Here is a 15,912-nt window from a genome sequence, read left to right on the forward strand (position 1 = left end):
GATTTTTTTTGGCAAGAGCATTAAGGATTATGGAGGCAAGGTGGTTAAATGTGGCTCAGATGCACTGTCAGAGGTGCTATCTTTCGGATGAGACATTAAACCGGGGTCCCGTCTGCTCTCTCACAGGTGAACGTAAAAGATCCCATCTCACTATTTTGAAGAAGAGCAGAGGAATTTTCCACGGTGTCCTGGGCCAATATCTATCCCGGAATCAACATCACTAAAACAGATGAACTGGTCATTATCACATTGCTGTTTGTGGGAGCTTGCTGTGTGAAAATTGGCTGCCGCGTTTCCTGCATTACAACAGAGACTACACTTCAAAAAGTGCTTCATTGACTGTAAAGTGCTTTGGGACGATCTGAGGTCGTGAAAGGCGCTATGGAAATGCAAGTATTTCTTTATAAGTTCAACGTTAGCGGTAATTCCTTACCTCAAACTGAGACTCACACAGTAGCTTTTATCTAATAAACAATTTTTGAATGACTTTAAAAGAGATTGAGGCGGGTCCTGACTCCCCGGAGAATTGTGTTAACAATTGGGGTCCGGGGAAAAAAAATATTCAGTTTCGAATCTACCACTTGTGTAGCATGTACGCTTAATTTGGCCACTTGTGAGGGTTTTGGTTTAACCCTTTTGTTGATAATAAAGAAGAAAGCTGCGGACTGCAGGAAGGTATCAATCAACCGGTCAGGTGGGCAGATCAGCGGCAAATGAAATTTAATCCGGAGAAGTTTGAGGTAATGCATTTGAGGAGGGCTAAAAGGAAAGGGAATATATATTAAATGGTAGGACATTGCGAAGTGTAGAGGAACGAAGGGACCTGGAAGTGCATGTCCATAGATCCCTGAAGGTAACAGGCCAGGTGGATAAGGTGCTTAAGAAGGCAAATGGAATGCTTGCCTTTATTAGCCGAGGCATCGAATATAAGAGCAGGTGGGTTATGCTTGAACTGTATAAAATACTGGTTAGGCCACAGCTGGAGTACTGCATCATCATCTGCATGCAGTTCTGGTCACTGCATTACAGGAAGGACATGACTGCACTGGAGAGGGTACAGAGGAGATTTACAAGGATGCTGCTGGGAGAATCTTAGCTATGAGGACAGATTGGATAGGCTGGGTTTGTTTTCCTTGGAACAGAGGAGGCTGAGGGGAGACCTGATTGAGGTGTATAAAATTATGAGGGGCCTAGATATAGTGGATAAAAAGGGCCTATTATCTTAGCAGAGGAGTCAACAACCAGGGGGCATAAATTTAAAGTAATTAGTAGAAGATTTAGAGGGGATTTAAGTGGAAATTTCTTCACGCAGTGGGTGGTGGGGGACTGGAACTCACTGCCTGAAAGGGTGGTAGAGGCAGAAACCCTCACCACATTTGAAAGATACTTGGATGTGCACTCGAAGTGCCGTAACCTGCAGGGTTACGGACCTAGTGCTCGAAAGTGAGATTAGGCTGGATAGCCTCCTGTCGGCCGGGGCGGACACGATGGGCCAAAATGGCCTCCTTCTGTGCTGTAACTTTCTATCATTCTATGAACTAGCTTGGAGCTCACAGCGCAACGCGAAAGCGTGCCGTGCTTTGGACAGTTCTTCCACCAGCCACTAGATGGAGACGATTTCCATGCTGAAGAAAACTACAAGACAGATTCATTAAAACTCAACCATATGCAGCGAGCAGTAAAAGGGTTAAATGAAAATTAAAGAGAAGGTGGGAAGTTTTAGGTGCGTGTGGGCATTAAATGAAACCTGTTTAAATGGCTCGGGGTGTAAGACTTCATTGTGTCGTATTAGTAACATCTCAAATAAGTTAAGCTCCGATCAGGTCAAATCTCTAGGCAAATTTCAGAGAATTATAAAAATAATAGTAGTGGACTTCAATTACCCTGCTATAGACTGGGTGGTGGGGGGGAAACAGAGTCAAGGGTAATGAGGGGGAAGAATTCCTAAAATGTGAACAGGGGAACTTTCTTGATCGATATGATTCCAGCTCAACGAGGAATGAAGCAGTGCTGGATCGAGTTCCCTTCAGCCTCCTCTGTTCTGGGGAGTAGGGCAAGTGGAGTGTGTCTCAATGGGAGTGCATCTGGCTGATACTGATAACATAATTAAATTTTAGGTAGTTATGGAATGGGATGAAGAAAAATCAAAGGTGAAAATACCCAACTGGAAGAAAAGCAATTTCAATTATTTGAAAAGGCACAGGTTATAGATTCATAGAAATTTACAGCGCTGAAATTGGCCATTCAGCCCATCGTGTCCATGCCGGCCAACAAAGAGCTATCCAGCCTAATCCCACTTTCCAGCTCTTGGTCTGTAGCCCGTAGGTTACGGCACTTCAAGTGCACATCTAAGTATTTTTTAAATGTGGTGAGGCTTTCTGCCTCTACCACCCTTTCAGGCCGTGAGTTCCAGACCCCCATCACCCTCTGGGTAGTAGAATTTCCCCTAAAATCCCCTCTAAACCTCCAACCAATTACTTTAAATCTATTTCCCCTGGTTGTTGGCCCCTCTGCTAAGGGAAATAATTCCTTCCTATCCACTCTATCTTGGCCCCTCATAATTTTATACACCTCAATAAGGTCTTCCCTCAGCCTCCTCTGTTCCAACGAAAATAACCCCAGCCTATCCAATCTTTCTTCATAGCTAAACCTTTCCAGTCCAGGCAATATCCTCGTCAATCTCCTTTGTACCCTCTCTAGTGCAATCACATCTGTCCTATAATGTGGTGACTCCAGCTGTGACCTGACTAGTGTTTTATACATTTCAAGCATAATCTCCCTGCTCTTGGATTCTAAGTCTTGGCTAATAAAGGCAAGTATTGCGTATGCCTTCTTAACCACCTTTTCTACCTGTCCTGCTACCTTCTGGGATCTGTGGACATGCACTCTGTTCCTCTACACTTCTCAGTGTCCTATTGAGTATTCCCTTGCCTTGTTAGCCCTCAGCACTGAAGCACTGACCACACTTGATCAGTTCCGTTGGGCAGGCCACATTGTCCGCATGCCAGACACAAGACACCCAAAGCAAGCGCTCTACTCAGAACCGTGGAATATTTGTTTTCCCGATGGTGATTTTAACCGTACAATTACAGGGCGCACATTCAGAAGGGTGTCCCACTAATACACACAGTTTAAAGGGGCATACAGTTAGTTTACCATTGCCGGCTGCATGCGAGCATTGCGAGCAGAAGAGCCAAAAACCTCGGTGCGCGCGCGGAACAGGAGTTAAACTGGTTGCCGCTCTGTCTGCTTATTTCCTCCTTCCTAAGATGGATGTCAGTATTTACTCGGTGCTCTGAGGAAACACATTGCCTTTTTTTTTTACGTAACAATGCAGAATACGTATAATTCACGGTTAGAGATTCGTATGCTCTGCTGCAGGGCTCAATTGCACCGATATTTATCAAATAAAATTAAAATTCGGCGCTTTCTACAACTGGCATTCATTGGCAACGACAGGTTTGCAGCCGCAGTGCATTTGGAAATCAACCCACATATATATTTACATGTATATATAAACCAGACACACTCACACGTATATACATGTATCGACACACCAGCGAGTTCACACTAGGGAGAAGTCGTTCACCCGCTCCATGTTTGGGAAGGGATTCACTCGGCCATCCACACTTCTAAAGCACCAGCTGGTTCATATCAGGGATAGACCATTCACCTACTCTGAGTGTTGGAAGGGATTCATTCGGTCAACGAGACTGCTGACACACCAGCGAGTTCACACTGGGGAGAGGCCATTCACCTGCTCCACGTGTGGTAAGGGATTCACTCACTTTTCCAGCCTGCTAAAACACCAGCGAGTTCACACTGGGGAGAGACCTTTTATCTGCTCAGTGTGTGGGAAGGGATTCACTCACTTTTCCAGCCTGCTAAAACACCAGCGAGTTCACACTGGGGAGAGACCATTCACCTGCTCCACGTGTGGGAAGGGATTCACTCACTTTTCCAGCCTGCTAAAACACCAGCGAGTTCACACTGGGGAGAGACCTTTTATCTGCTCAGTGTGTGGGAAGGGATTCACTCAGTCACCCAATCTGCTGACACACCAGCGAGTTCACACTGGGGAGAGGCCATTCACCTGCTCCACGTGTGGGAAGGGATTCACTCACTTTTCCAGCCTGCTAAAACACCAGCGAGTTCACACTGGGGAGAGACCTTTTATCTGCTCAGTGTGTGGGAAGGGATTCACTCAGTCACCCAATCTGCTGACACACCAGCGAGTTCACACTGGGGAGAGACCTTTTATCTGCTCAGTGTGTGGGAAGGGATTCACTCAGTCACCCAATCTGCTGAAACACCAGCGAGTTCACACTGGGGAGAGATCGTTTATCTGCTCAGTGTGTGGGAAGGGATTCACTCAGTCACCCAATCTGCTGAGGCACCAGCGAGTTCACAAGTGATTGTAGGGTTTGGATTCTGCTGTTATTGCTGCTGTTATTTACATCCTACTGAATCGTGTTCATTCTGTTAGTTGGTGTTTGTTTCTGCTGCTGTTAATGAACCTTTAACTAGGTTGGAGTTAATATTTTGATATTTCAATTAACGGTGCGTCGATATTTGATGACTCCAAGATAAGAGGAGACCAACTAATGTCCTGTTACTGACTGCTCCATTTTTGATCGGGGAGGAGGAGTCGTGAGAGATCGGGGTCCAGGAGCATTGTGATCGGGCCCCAGGAAAGGCGAGGGTTCAGGGCCCAGAAGAGGCGAGGGCCCATGGGGAGCACGGGCCAGCCCACGTTGCGATCTATGGATAGTAGAAGCATGTGTGCGCACTAGGTCCATGCAGCAGAGCTTGGTCTCCAGTCGTCTTGGTTAACCCTTACCAGTGAATCTAGACCTACCTCTTTCAAGCCCGTGTGGTGGCTGGTGTACAACAGCCACCCCACGTTAAAAGAATCCATGCACAGGCATCTTCCACCCTTCAGTATGTCGTTCGGGACCTAGAATGTCAGGTCCATCATGAAAATACCTGTGGACTCATCCCTTTTTGGTGTGAAAGCGTGTCATCCTCGATTCGAGGGACTGCCTAATACTTTACTCATACATGTATATACTCATAATTATAAATATTTTAATGTATATATATATATACATATACACAAATATATATACAAACACGCACATTTTGTGGTATATGTCAATGACTTAGACTTGAATGTACGGGGTATGATTAAGAAGTTTCTATGATACCAAAATAGGCTGTGTGGTTGCGAATGAAGAAGAAAGCTGCGGATTGCAACTTGGTATCAATCAACTGCTCAGGTTGGCAGAAGAGTGGCAAATGGATTTCAATCCAGAGAAGTATAAGGTAATGCATCTGGGAAGGGCTAACAAGGCATGGAAATACCCATTAAATGGTACGACACTGAGAAGCGTAGAGGAACAAAGGGCACGTTGGAGTGAATGTCCACAGATCTCTGAAAGTTGCAGGCCAGGTAGATAAGATGGTTAAGAAGGCACACGGATTATTTGCCTTTATTAGCCGAGGCATATAATACAACAGGGAGGTTATGCTTGAACTGTATACAACATTACTTATGCCAGTTAGAGTACTGCAATCAGTTCTGGTCACCACATTACAGGAAAGATGTGATTGCACTAGAGACGGTGCAGAGAAGGTTTAACGAGGATGTTACCTCGTGTGGAGAATTTTAGCAATGAGGAAAGATTGGATCGGCTGGGTTTATTTTCTTTGGAACGGAGGAGGCTGTGGGGAAAAGCTATTGATGAGTATACATTTATATGGGGCCAAGATAGAGTGGATAGGAAGGACTTGTTTCCCTTGGCAGAGGGATCAACAGCCATGGGGCATAAATACTAAGTAATTAGTAGGAGGTTTAGGGGGGAATGAGGGGACATTTTTTCACCCAGAGGGTGGTCTGAGTCTAGAACTCACTTGGATGTGCACTTGAAGTGACGTAACCTACAAGGCTACGGACCAGCCGCCGAAAAGTGGGAATCGGCCGGATAGCTCTTTGTCGGCCGGAGATGATACAATGGGACGAAATGGCTTCTTTCCGTATTGTAAATTTCTATGACTCTATGATTTTACATGCACACAAGCATATATGCATGCACACACACCTATGTATTATATACATGTATTTATATACACACACACATATACATATACATATACATATATATATCAGAATAAAATTGAATTATGTTATGTCAAAATTCAGTTACCACTTACGCCTGGTTTCCAGTTTGGTCATATTGGTTAAGCCCCATCTTGCTTTCCCGTTAACTATACACACTGAAAATAAAGACAATGAAGAATTGCATTTATATAGCACATTTCACAACCAAATTAAATAATTTTTGAAGTGCAGTCGCTGTTGTAATGTAGGAAATGCGGCTGCAACTTGCGCACTGCAAGCTCCCACAAAGCTGATAACGACTGGATAATCTGTTCTTTTTTGTGATGTTGGATGAGGGATGACCAGAACACCGGGGAAGACTTCATGGGATCTATTGCGACCACCTCAGAGAGCAGATGGGGGTCTCGGTTTAAAGTCTCATCCGAAAGACGGCCTGGATATTTCTGGTCCCAGAGATGAGAGTGCTGCCCACTGAGACACGGCTGCTACTAAAATGTCAATTCACCTCAAATGGGACTCGAACCCACAAGCCCTCAGTAAGGAGACCAGTGGCCACTGGGACTGGTAGACATAATCCCCTTACTATCTCACTCTACTTTTAACGTATTCAAAAATGCGGCACACATAATCATCCTCCGTCTTCTTGCATTCTTCGGGCTTTTAAAAGTCAAATTTGAGCTCATCTGATAATTACTTGATTTGCCTCATCCTCTCCCCTGCTCGTTTCAACCTCGGTTCCGCATTTAGAAAGTTAGAAACATACAGCATTCTCTCTTTCCGCCTGTCCCATGTCTTCCGTTTATGTTAGCTCCAACACAAGACGGGTGAGAGCTCACAGTTCAACCTAACACTTAACATTTCATTAAAAAATATGCTTCCTGACATCAGATGAGGGGCAGATTTTGGCTTTGGTATAGATGTTAACTTCGTGCGATAATCAAACGGGCGATGTCAATGAAAATATCAATGGCTAGAGATGGAAAACGGACTGCAATTGGCTATCACCCGTTAAAATCTTACCCAACAGTCGGAGTCAGATATATGTTTTCCGCCTCACAGAAATTTTATTAAAATGCTATTAATTATCATTTCGGTAATTCTGGTTGAATAATATGGGTCGAGTTCCTCTGGTCCCTCCTATGTATCGACATCTTGAAAACGTTGATCAGCATTTCTCGGTGAATCGGAAGCATTTGTTCAAAGAATTCCTAGACAATCTGGATAGAATATTGAAACCTTTAAGAACGTATTTGCCCCGGTCGAATTCGTGTTTCTCCGCGGTGATTTTAAGCGAACAATTACAGGGCGCACAGTTAGGAGGGTGTCCCATTAACGCACACACTTTACAAGGGCACACAGTTAGTTTATCATCGCCGTCTACATGCGAGCGTTGCGAGCACAAGAGCCAGAAACCTCGATGCGCCGCACGGAACAGGAGTTAAACTGATTACCGCTCTGTCTGCTCATTTCCTCCTTCCTAAGATGACCGACTGATGTTAGTGTTTACACGGTGCTCTAAGAAAACACATTTTTTGTTTAACTTAGCAATGCAGAATACATATAATTCACGCGTTAATGAGAAGGACATGGTTATAGATTCGCCTGTTCTGCTGCAGGGCTCCCACTGCACCGATATTTATCAAATAAAATTAATCATAAAATTAATCTTCGGCGCTTTCTATCATCGGCACTCGACCCGCAGCGATAGGTTTATAGCCGGACAGCATTTGGATATCAACCCACACACACATATATATATTATATATATATATATACACATATGTATATATATATATATGGACATATAAAGCAGACACACTCACAGGTATATACATATATTTACACATACTTATATATATATAAACACACACTTTTTGTGGTATATATCAATGATTTAGACTTGAATATACGGGGTATTATTAAGAAGTTTGCAGATGATACAAAAATAGGCTGTGTGGTTGATAATGAAGAAGAAAGCTGCGGATTGCGGGAAGATATCAATCAACTGCTCAGTTGGGCAGAACAGTGCCACGTGGAATTCAATCCGGGTAAATGTGAGGTAATGCATTTGGGGAGTGCTAACAAGGGAAGGGAATACACATTAAATAGTACGACACCGAGAAGGGTAGAGGAACAAAGAGACCTTGGAATGCATGTCCACAGATCCCTGAACGTAGCAGGCCAGGTGGTTAAGAAGACATACGGTATATTTGACTTTATAAGCCGAGGCATAGAATACAAGAGCAGGGAGGTTATGCTTGAACTGCATTAAACACTAGTTAGACCACAGCTAGACTACTGCAATCAGTTCTGTTCATCACATTACAGGAAAGCTGTGATTGCACTCGACAGGGCGCAGAGGAGGTTTACGAGAATGTTGCCTGGACTGGAGAATTTTAGCTATGAGGAACAATTGGATAGGCTGGGTTTATTTTCTTTGGAACAGAGGAGGCTGAGGGGAAACCTTTTTGAAGTCTATAATATAATGAGGGTCCGAGATAGAATGGATAGGAAGAACCTATTTCCCTTGCCAGAGGCATCAACAGACAAGGGGCATAGATAACAAATAATTGGTAGGGGATTTGGTGGCACATTTTCTCACCCAGAGGGTGATGGGAGTCTGGAACTCGCTTGGATGTGCACTTGAAGTGATGTAACCTACAAGGCTCAGGACCATGAGCTGGAAAGTTGCAGACGCATTTCCTATATTACAACAGTGACTGCACTTCAAATAGTATTTAATTTGGTTGTGAAAGGTACTATATAAATGTAATGTTTATTTTCAGTATGTAAAGTTAATGGGAACAGGATAGGGAGATAGCTATGCTACCAAACTGGAAACCAGGCGTAAGTGGTAACTGCATTTTTCATATAACATAATTATGTTTTAATTCTGAATTATATATGTGTGTGTATATAAATATATGTGCGTGTATATATATATATATATATATATATATATGTGTGTATGTGTGTGTGTGTGTGTGTGCGTGTGTGTGTGTGTATCAATGTGTATATAAATACATGTATATATTTATATATTTAGACGTGTGTGTGTATGTGTGTGTGTGTGTGTGCGTGTGTGTGTATGTATATATGTGTGGATTAGGTTGGATAGCTCTTTGTTGGCTGGCGGGGACACAATGGGAAGAAATGTCTTCTTTCCATGATGTAAATTTCTATGATTGTATGATTCTGCATACACACACAAACACACACACGTACACATATATATACATGTATTTATATACACAAAGATACACATACACATATATATATATATATATACACATATTTATATACACACACATATATATTTCAGAATTAGAACAGAATTATGTTATATGAAAAATGCAGTTACCACTTACGCCTGGTTTCCAGTTTGGTTGCATTGCTATCTCCCCATCCATTTCCCATTAACTTTTCGCGCTGAAAATAAAGAAAATAAAGAATTGCATTTATATAGCACCTTTACAAACAAATTAAATACTTTTTGAAGTGTAGTTACCGTTGTAAAGTAGGAAATGAGGCTACAACTTGCGCAGAGCAAGCTCCCTCAAAAGTGATAATGGCTTGGTTATCTGTCTTTTTGTGATGTTGGATGAGGGATGGCCAGGACACCGGGGAAGATTTCAAAAATACTTCAAGGGGTATTTTACAACCACCTCAGAGAGCAGACGGGGTCTCGCTTTAAAGTCTCATCCGAAAGACGACACCTGCGCTTTGCTACACTGAGTGTGTCAGCCTGGATATTTCTGATCCCAGAGATGAGGGTGCTGCCCACTGAGACACGGCTGCTACTAAAATGTTAATTCACGCAAGACGGGACTCAAACCCACAATCCCTGGCTTTGGAGGTCAGCGCCATATCTATTAAGCCGCTGGAGCTGCTAAACGGTTCGCTTCTACTATCTCACTCTACTTCAAGTTTTCAAAAATGCGGCACACATAACCATTCCCCGTCTTCTTGCAATCAGATGAGAGGCAAATTTTGGCTTTAGGAATGGATCTCGACTTCGTGCGATAGCGTCGAAAGGGTGACGTCAATGGGGAAAGATGGAAAACGGGCTACCAATTGGCTATCACCCATTAAAATCGCACCTGACAGTCGGAGTCAGATGTATGTTTCCAGTCTCACAGAAGTTTTATTGAAATGCCATTAATTATTATTTCATTGATTAATATGGGTCGAGTTCCTCAGGTCCCTCCTGTGTAGCGACATCTTGACAGCGTTTCTGGGTGAATCGTAAGCATCTGTTCAAAGAATTCCTAGACAATCTGGATAGAATTATTGAACTGAAGGATCTTTTAAGAACGTATTTGCCCCGGCGAATTCTTGTTTACCCGATGGTAATTTTTACCGTACAATAACAGGGCGCACAGTCAAAAGGGCACTGACAGGTACACACATTACAAGGGCACACTCAGTTAGTTTGCCATTGCCATCAGTATGCGAGGATTGCGAGCACAAGAGCCAGAAACCTCGGTGTGCCCAGCGGAACAGGAGTTAAACTGATTGCCGCTCTGTCTGCTTATGTCCTCCTTCCTAAGTTGGCCGACTGATGTCAGTATTTACTCGGGGCTCTAAGAAAACACGTTATTCTACTTACCAATGCAGAATTCGTATAATTCGCACGTTAATGAGGAGGGAATAGTTATAGATTCGTCTGCTCTGCTGCAGGGTTCCCATTGCACCGTTATTTATCAAATAATATTAAAATTCGGCGTTTTCTTTTACCGGCACTCGACCCGCAGCGATAGGTTTGTAGCTGGACTGCATGTTGGAAGCAACACCCATATACATATATATACACACATACATGCACGCACACTTATATATAAATGCATATACATATATACATACACACACACACACATATATACATATATATATATATATATATATACACACACACACACACACACACAATACATGCACAAATATATACTCACATATACACACGTAGATATATACACACATACGTATATACACACATATATATATACATATATATACACACACATATATATACACACATACATACTTATATATACATACATACACACATATATACGCACAGATATATATATATATATACACGCGCATATATACACACACGCACACATATATACACATGTACATACCTATATACACATATACACATACATATATATATATATATATATATATCAGAATTAAAACAAAATTATGATAAATGAAAAATGCAATTACCACTTACGATTCGCTTGCAATTTGGTCGGTCGCATAGCCGTCTCTCCATCCCTTTCCCTTAACTTTACGCGCTGAAAAGAAAGAAAAGAAAGGTTTTCATTTTAAAAGCGCCTTTCGTCTCCCCAAGACGTCCCATAGTTACAACAAATGAACTACTTTTTGAAGTATCGTCACTGTCGTAATGAAGTAAAATCGAATGTCAACTTGTGCACAGCATGTTTCCGGAAACAGCAAATGTGATCATGACTAGATAATCTGTTTTTGTGATGTTGATTGAGGGATAAATATTGGTTAGGACACCGGAGATAACTCCCGGCTCTTCTTCGAAATAGCGGCGGTAGGGTCTTTTACACCCATCTGAGAGAGCAGACGGGGCCTCGGATTAACGTCTCATCCGAAATACCAGCAGGTGTCTGAGACTCCCTCAGGTCGGAGATTGTAATGAAAATTCTAACCTTGTTAAAAGAACTGATGTCCGACTTTTCCAGCCACCCTTTAAGAAATCCGACTTTTGCGCAAATCACCAGCGTTTTTTTCACCTCGTGTCCGCGGGACTGTGGGGATCATTCAACCCTCCTCCGCCATAACTCACGGCGCAGCTCAGTGGCACTGACTCTCCCTCCACTGCAGTTGTGAAGTTAGCAAACTGGAATACGGTGAGACTCAATCTCTGACCGTCTATAAAGTAAAGGCAGTTTTAATTCAAACCCGTCCGTGTTGCATTCCGAGTCTATCAAACGAGAAACTATAAATTTAGATCATATCAAACATTAAAATAAAAAATGCGAAATTATTCGGTTTTCGACAGTGGCGCCTATATGGAAATATTTCCCATTTAATTGCGTTCACCGGCGAATTTAGTTTGTTGCAATGCTATAAATGTTTGAATCTTGCATTATTTCACATTGTTACGCTTCTTATTTAGCTGCGGATGTCTCAGTATATCACACCGTCTGGAGTAGCCGCAGATCGGTTATCTCCGCAGTGACTCGGAGCCTGTGACGTTTGCGTGCAATTGGGGCAATTAATGATGCTAAGATCGGGCTCGCCATTCATATGTGCAAATCAAATGGCGACTTGTGGCGAATGTGCCCTGCAGCTATGTAATGCGAGGGTATATCTATCAGGAAAAAACGAACAGGCTGGGTCTCTTTTCGCTTGAAAAGAGAAGGCTGAGGGGTGACCTAATAGAGATCTTTAAATTATGAAAGGTTATGATAGAGAGAATGTTTCCACTTGTGGAGAAGAGCATAACTAGAGGCCATCAATATAAGATCGTCACCAAGAAATCAAATAGGGAATTCAGAAGAAACATCTTTACCCAGAGAGTGAGAATGTGGAACTCACTACCACAAGGAGTAGTTGAGAGAGTAGCAAATATGCATTTGAGGGGCAGTTAGACAGGCATATGATGGAGAACGGAATAGCGGGTTCTGCTGATAGAGTTAGATGAGGAAAGATGGGAGGAGGCTCAGTGGAGCATAATCGCTGGCATGAGGTGGTTGGGTCGAATGGCCTGTTTCTGTGCTGTATGTCCTATTTAATCCTGTGTAATCCTATGTTAGCTAGACGGTCTGAGGCTTATTGCTGCGATCAGAGTCCCGTCAGGAAGATGTCTGTTTACATTGCACAAGCCTGCAGTTCATTCAATAACGGGCACGGCTGCTTTCTGGTCAACCTCGACCCAACCTGCTGCTGCCTACATGAATTCAGTGAAAGCTCGGATATGTTTACTTGCGTCACGAATTGATTGTGAATTTTTAAGGAGAAACACTAATCTTGTCCCTTGTAATGTAACACTTCGCTGAGGGTACCCGGCGCCACAGTATTAAAACTTCGCAGACTGACGCATGAACAGTATTCTAACTGTTCTGCTGCTGTCCAGAAAAGGGTTGAGTGTTTGGACTGAATGTTTAAGATTGCGAAATACATTCAAGAGCTGTTCAAAAATATGAATGACATGAATGAATGAATGAAAGAAATGAAATGAAAGACCGAAGGAATTAATGTACAGTCCCAGGTTTAGAATCTCCATATAAAGATCTTAGAGAGGGTGCAGAAAAGATTTACGAGAATGGCTCCAGGAATGAGGGACTTCAGTTCCGTGGATAGACTGGAGAAGCTGGGGTTCTTCTCCTTAGAGCAGAGAAGGTTGAGAGAAGATTTGATCGATGTGTTCAAAATCATGAGGGCTCTGGACAGAATAGATGGAAAGAAGTTGTTCCCATTGGCGGAAGGGTCGAGAACCAGAGGACACAGATTTGAGGTGATTGTTAAAAGAACCAAAGGTGACATGAGGAAAAACTGTTTTACGCACTGATTGGTTAGGAACTGTAATGCACTGCCTGAAAGGGTGGTGGAGGCACACTCAAACCCAGCTTTCAAAAGGGGATTGGATAAATACCTGAACGAAAAAGGTGTAGGTCTATGGGGAAAAGGCGGGGTAATGGGACTAGCTGAGAGCTGGCACGGGCTCGATGGGCCGAATGGCCTCATTTTGTGTTATAACCATTCTATGATTCCTTATGATTCCAACGAAACATTGAATGAATTGTATCTATTTTCAAATGTTGTGCATTTAACGGGAATGTGGAGCAGGGCCTCCATTACTTCCAGCAGTAGGGTACGGTATGGTACGGTAGTGTAGTAGTTATGTTGTTATGTTGCTGGATTAGTAATCCCAAGGTTTAGAGTAATAACGTTTAGACAATGTGGGTTCAAATCCCACAATGGCAAATTGAGACTTTTATATCCAGTTTTTTAAAAACGTCTGAAAACATAAAGGTGGCATTATTAAAAGTGACCAGAATGTGTTGTCGTAAAACACCCAATTATTTATCCAATGTCCTTCAGGGAAGGACTCCTTACTTGGTTCAAATCCCACCACGGCAAATTGAGACTTTGATATTTTCTTTCAAAAATTCTGAAAATAAAAATATAGTATCAGTAAAAGTGACCATGAAGCTGTTGTAAAAAAAAACTTTCACGAATGTCCCTCAAGAAAGGAGTCCTTACCTGGCATGGTCCATAGGTGACTCCAGTTCCACTTCAACGTGATTGACGCTTAATTGTGCTCTGAAGTACCCTGACAAGCCATTCAGTTGTATCAAACGGCTACATTGTAAAAGGTCAAGGAGAAGGTCTACCTTCTCAAGGTAACCAGGGATTAGGCACTAAAAGCGATGCCCGTATCCCAAGAATGATTTGTGTTTGTTGTTGCAGGTAGCTGAACTTGGTGTACAATGGTATTTTTGAAGCCGTCCGTTAAGCTCTCTCGGATAGATATTAGTGAGTTCGATGAGCGGACACAACGACGAGTATTATAAATAGCCACGCTGGTTCGAAAATAACTAACATCACCCAGCAGTACACGGCCTGCACAGACTTGGTGTTCATGTGAGCGCAGTCACGTACGAGGTAAATTTACCCCATGCGTACAGGTCGGTTTACAAGGCTTGCAGACATAAATGAGTTAATGTGCGAAATACGTGCAAATTTCAACACCAGCAACACTTCAATTCACTGTGAACAATTTTAAAGATAATCTATCTTTACTGTACCTGCCCTACACTGTGACCATTTGTGAACGCAATATTCGTGTCAATTTCATGTCATTTAATGTTATCTTTCCACCAATTTTTAGACAGAGACTTATTTTATGAGGTCATTGCATTTGCTTCCGTGGATGGAACTGTGCTGGGAGATTTCCGTAAAGCAACCCGCTGCAAATGAAATGCAATTATATTTCAACGCAGAATCAGAGAGAAAGAATCATTCAAATTTACTGCACAGAAGGAGGCCATTCGGCCCATCGTGTCTGTGCTGGCAGAAACAAGAGCTATCCAGCCTAATCCCGCTTTCCAGCTCTAGGTCCGAAGCCCTCTAGGTTACGACACTTCAAGTGCATATTCAAGTATTTTTAAATATGATGAGGGTTTCTGCCTCTACCACGCTTTCAGGCAGTGAGCTCCAGACCCCACCACCCTCTGGGTGAAAAACGATCTCCTCAACTCCCTTCTAATCCGTCTACCATTACAGGTACCTGAATACATCACAACTGTTTTTTCCCTTGTTATATTGACATAAAAGGGAGGCCGTTTGGTGGGGCGGGGGGAGGATGGAATTCGCAAAATATTTCAATACTTTAAATTCGAATTGAGGATTCTTCCACATCGCCAAATACGCCATAATAGCTTGCTGAAATGTAGGATGCATATAGACGGTGAGAAGAACCATCATATTACATCGCCCTACGAATACATCAGAACGCCAGGGCGTCACATTCGCCTGTGGCTAATAAGTTTCTGCCTCGCTGAAAAATAATACAGATTCCATCTTCTTAGTTGCATTAAATCAATCATTAAAACATGGAAATAGAAACTAGTATTTGAATCCTTTACATGTTCTTTGTTCTCTTCATTCCTTGGTCCCTTTCGGCTGCACCGCCAATCTCCAATGCTGCACGTTCAATCCGAGGACCAAAAGGTCTTCACATGCAATGGGTGAGACTTGGCCACCGGCGGCACTTGGTGCGAGGAGGGAGCGTCTAGTTATTGATC

General features: G+C 42.8%; 1 pseudogene; it reads left to right on the plus strand.

Moving 5' to 3' along the window:
• The window catches only part of LOC139230131 (zinc finger protein 850-like), a 101,088-nt pseudogene that overhangs the window by 46,617 nt on the left and 38,559 nt on the right, over positions 1-15,912 (plus strand).

The sequence above is a fragment of the Pristiophorus japonicus genome, chromosome 19 (assembly GCF_044704955.1).
Source record: "Pristiophorus japonicus isolate sPriJap1 chromosome 19, sPriJap1.hap1, whole genome shotgun sequence".
Taxonomy (NCBI): domain Eukaryota; kingdom Metazoa; phylum Chordata; class Chondrichthyes; family Pristiophoridae; genus Pristiophorus; species Pristiophorus japonicus.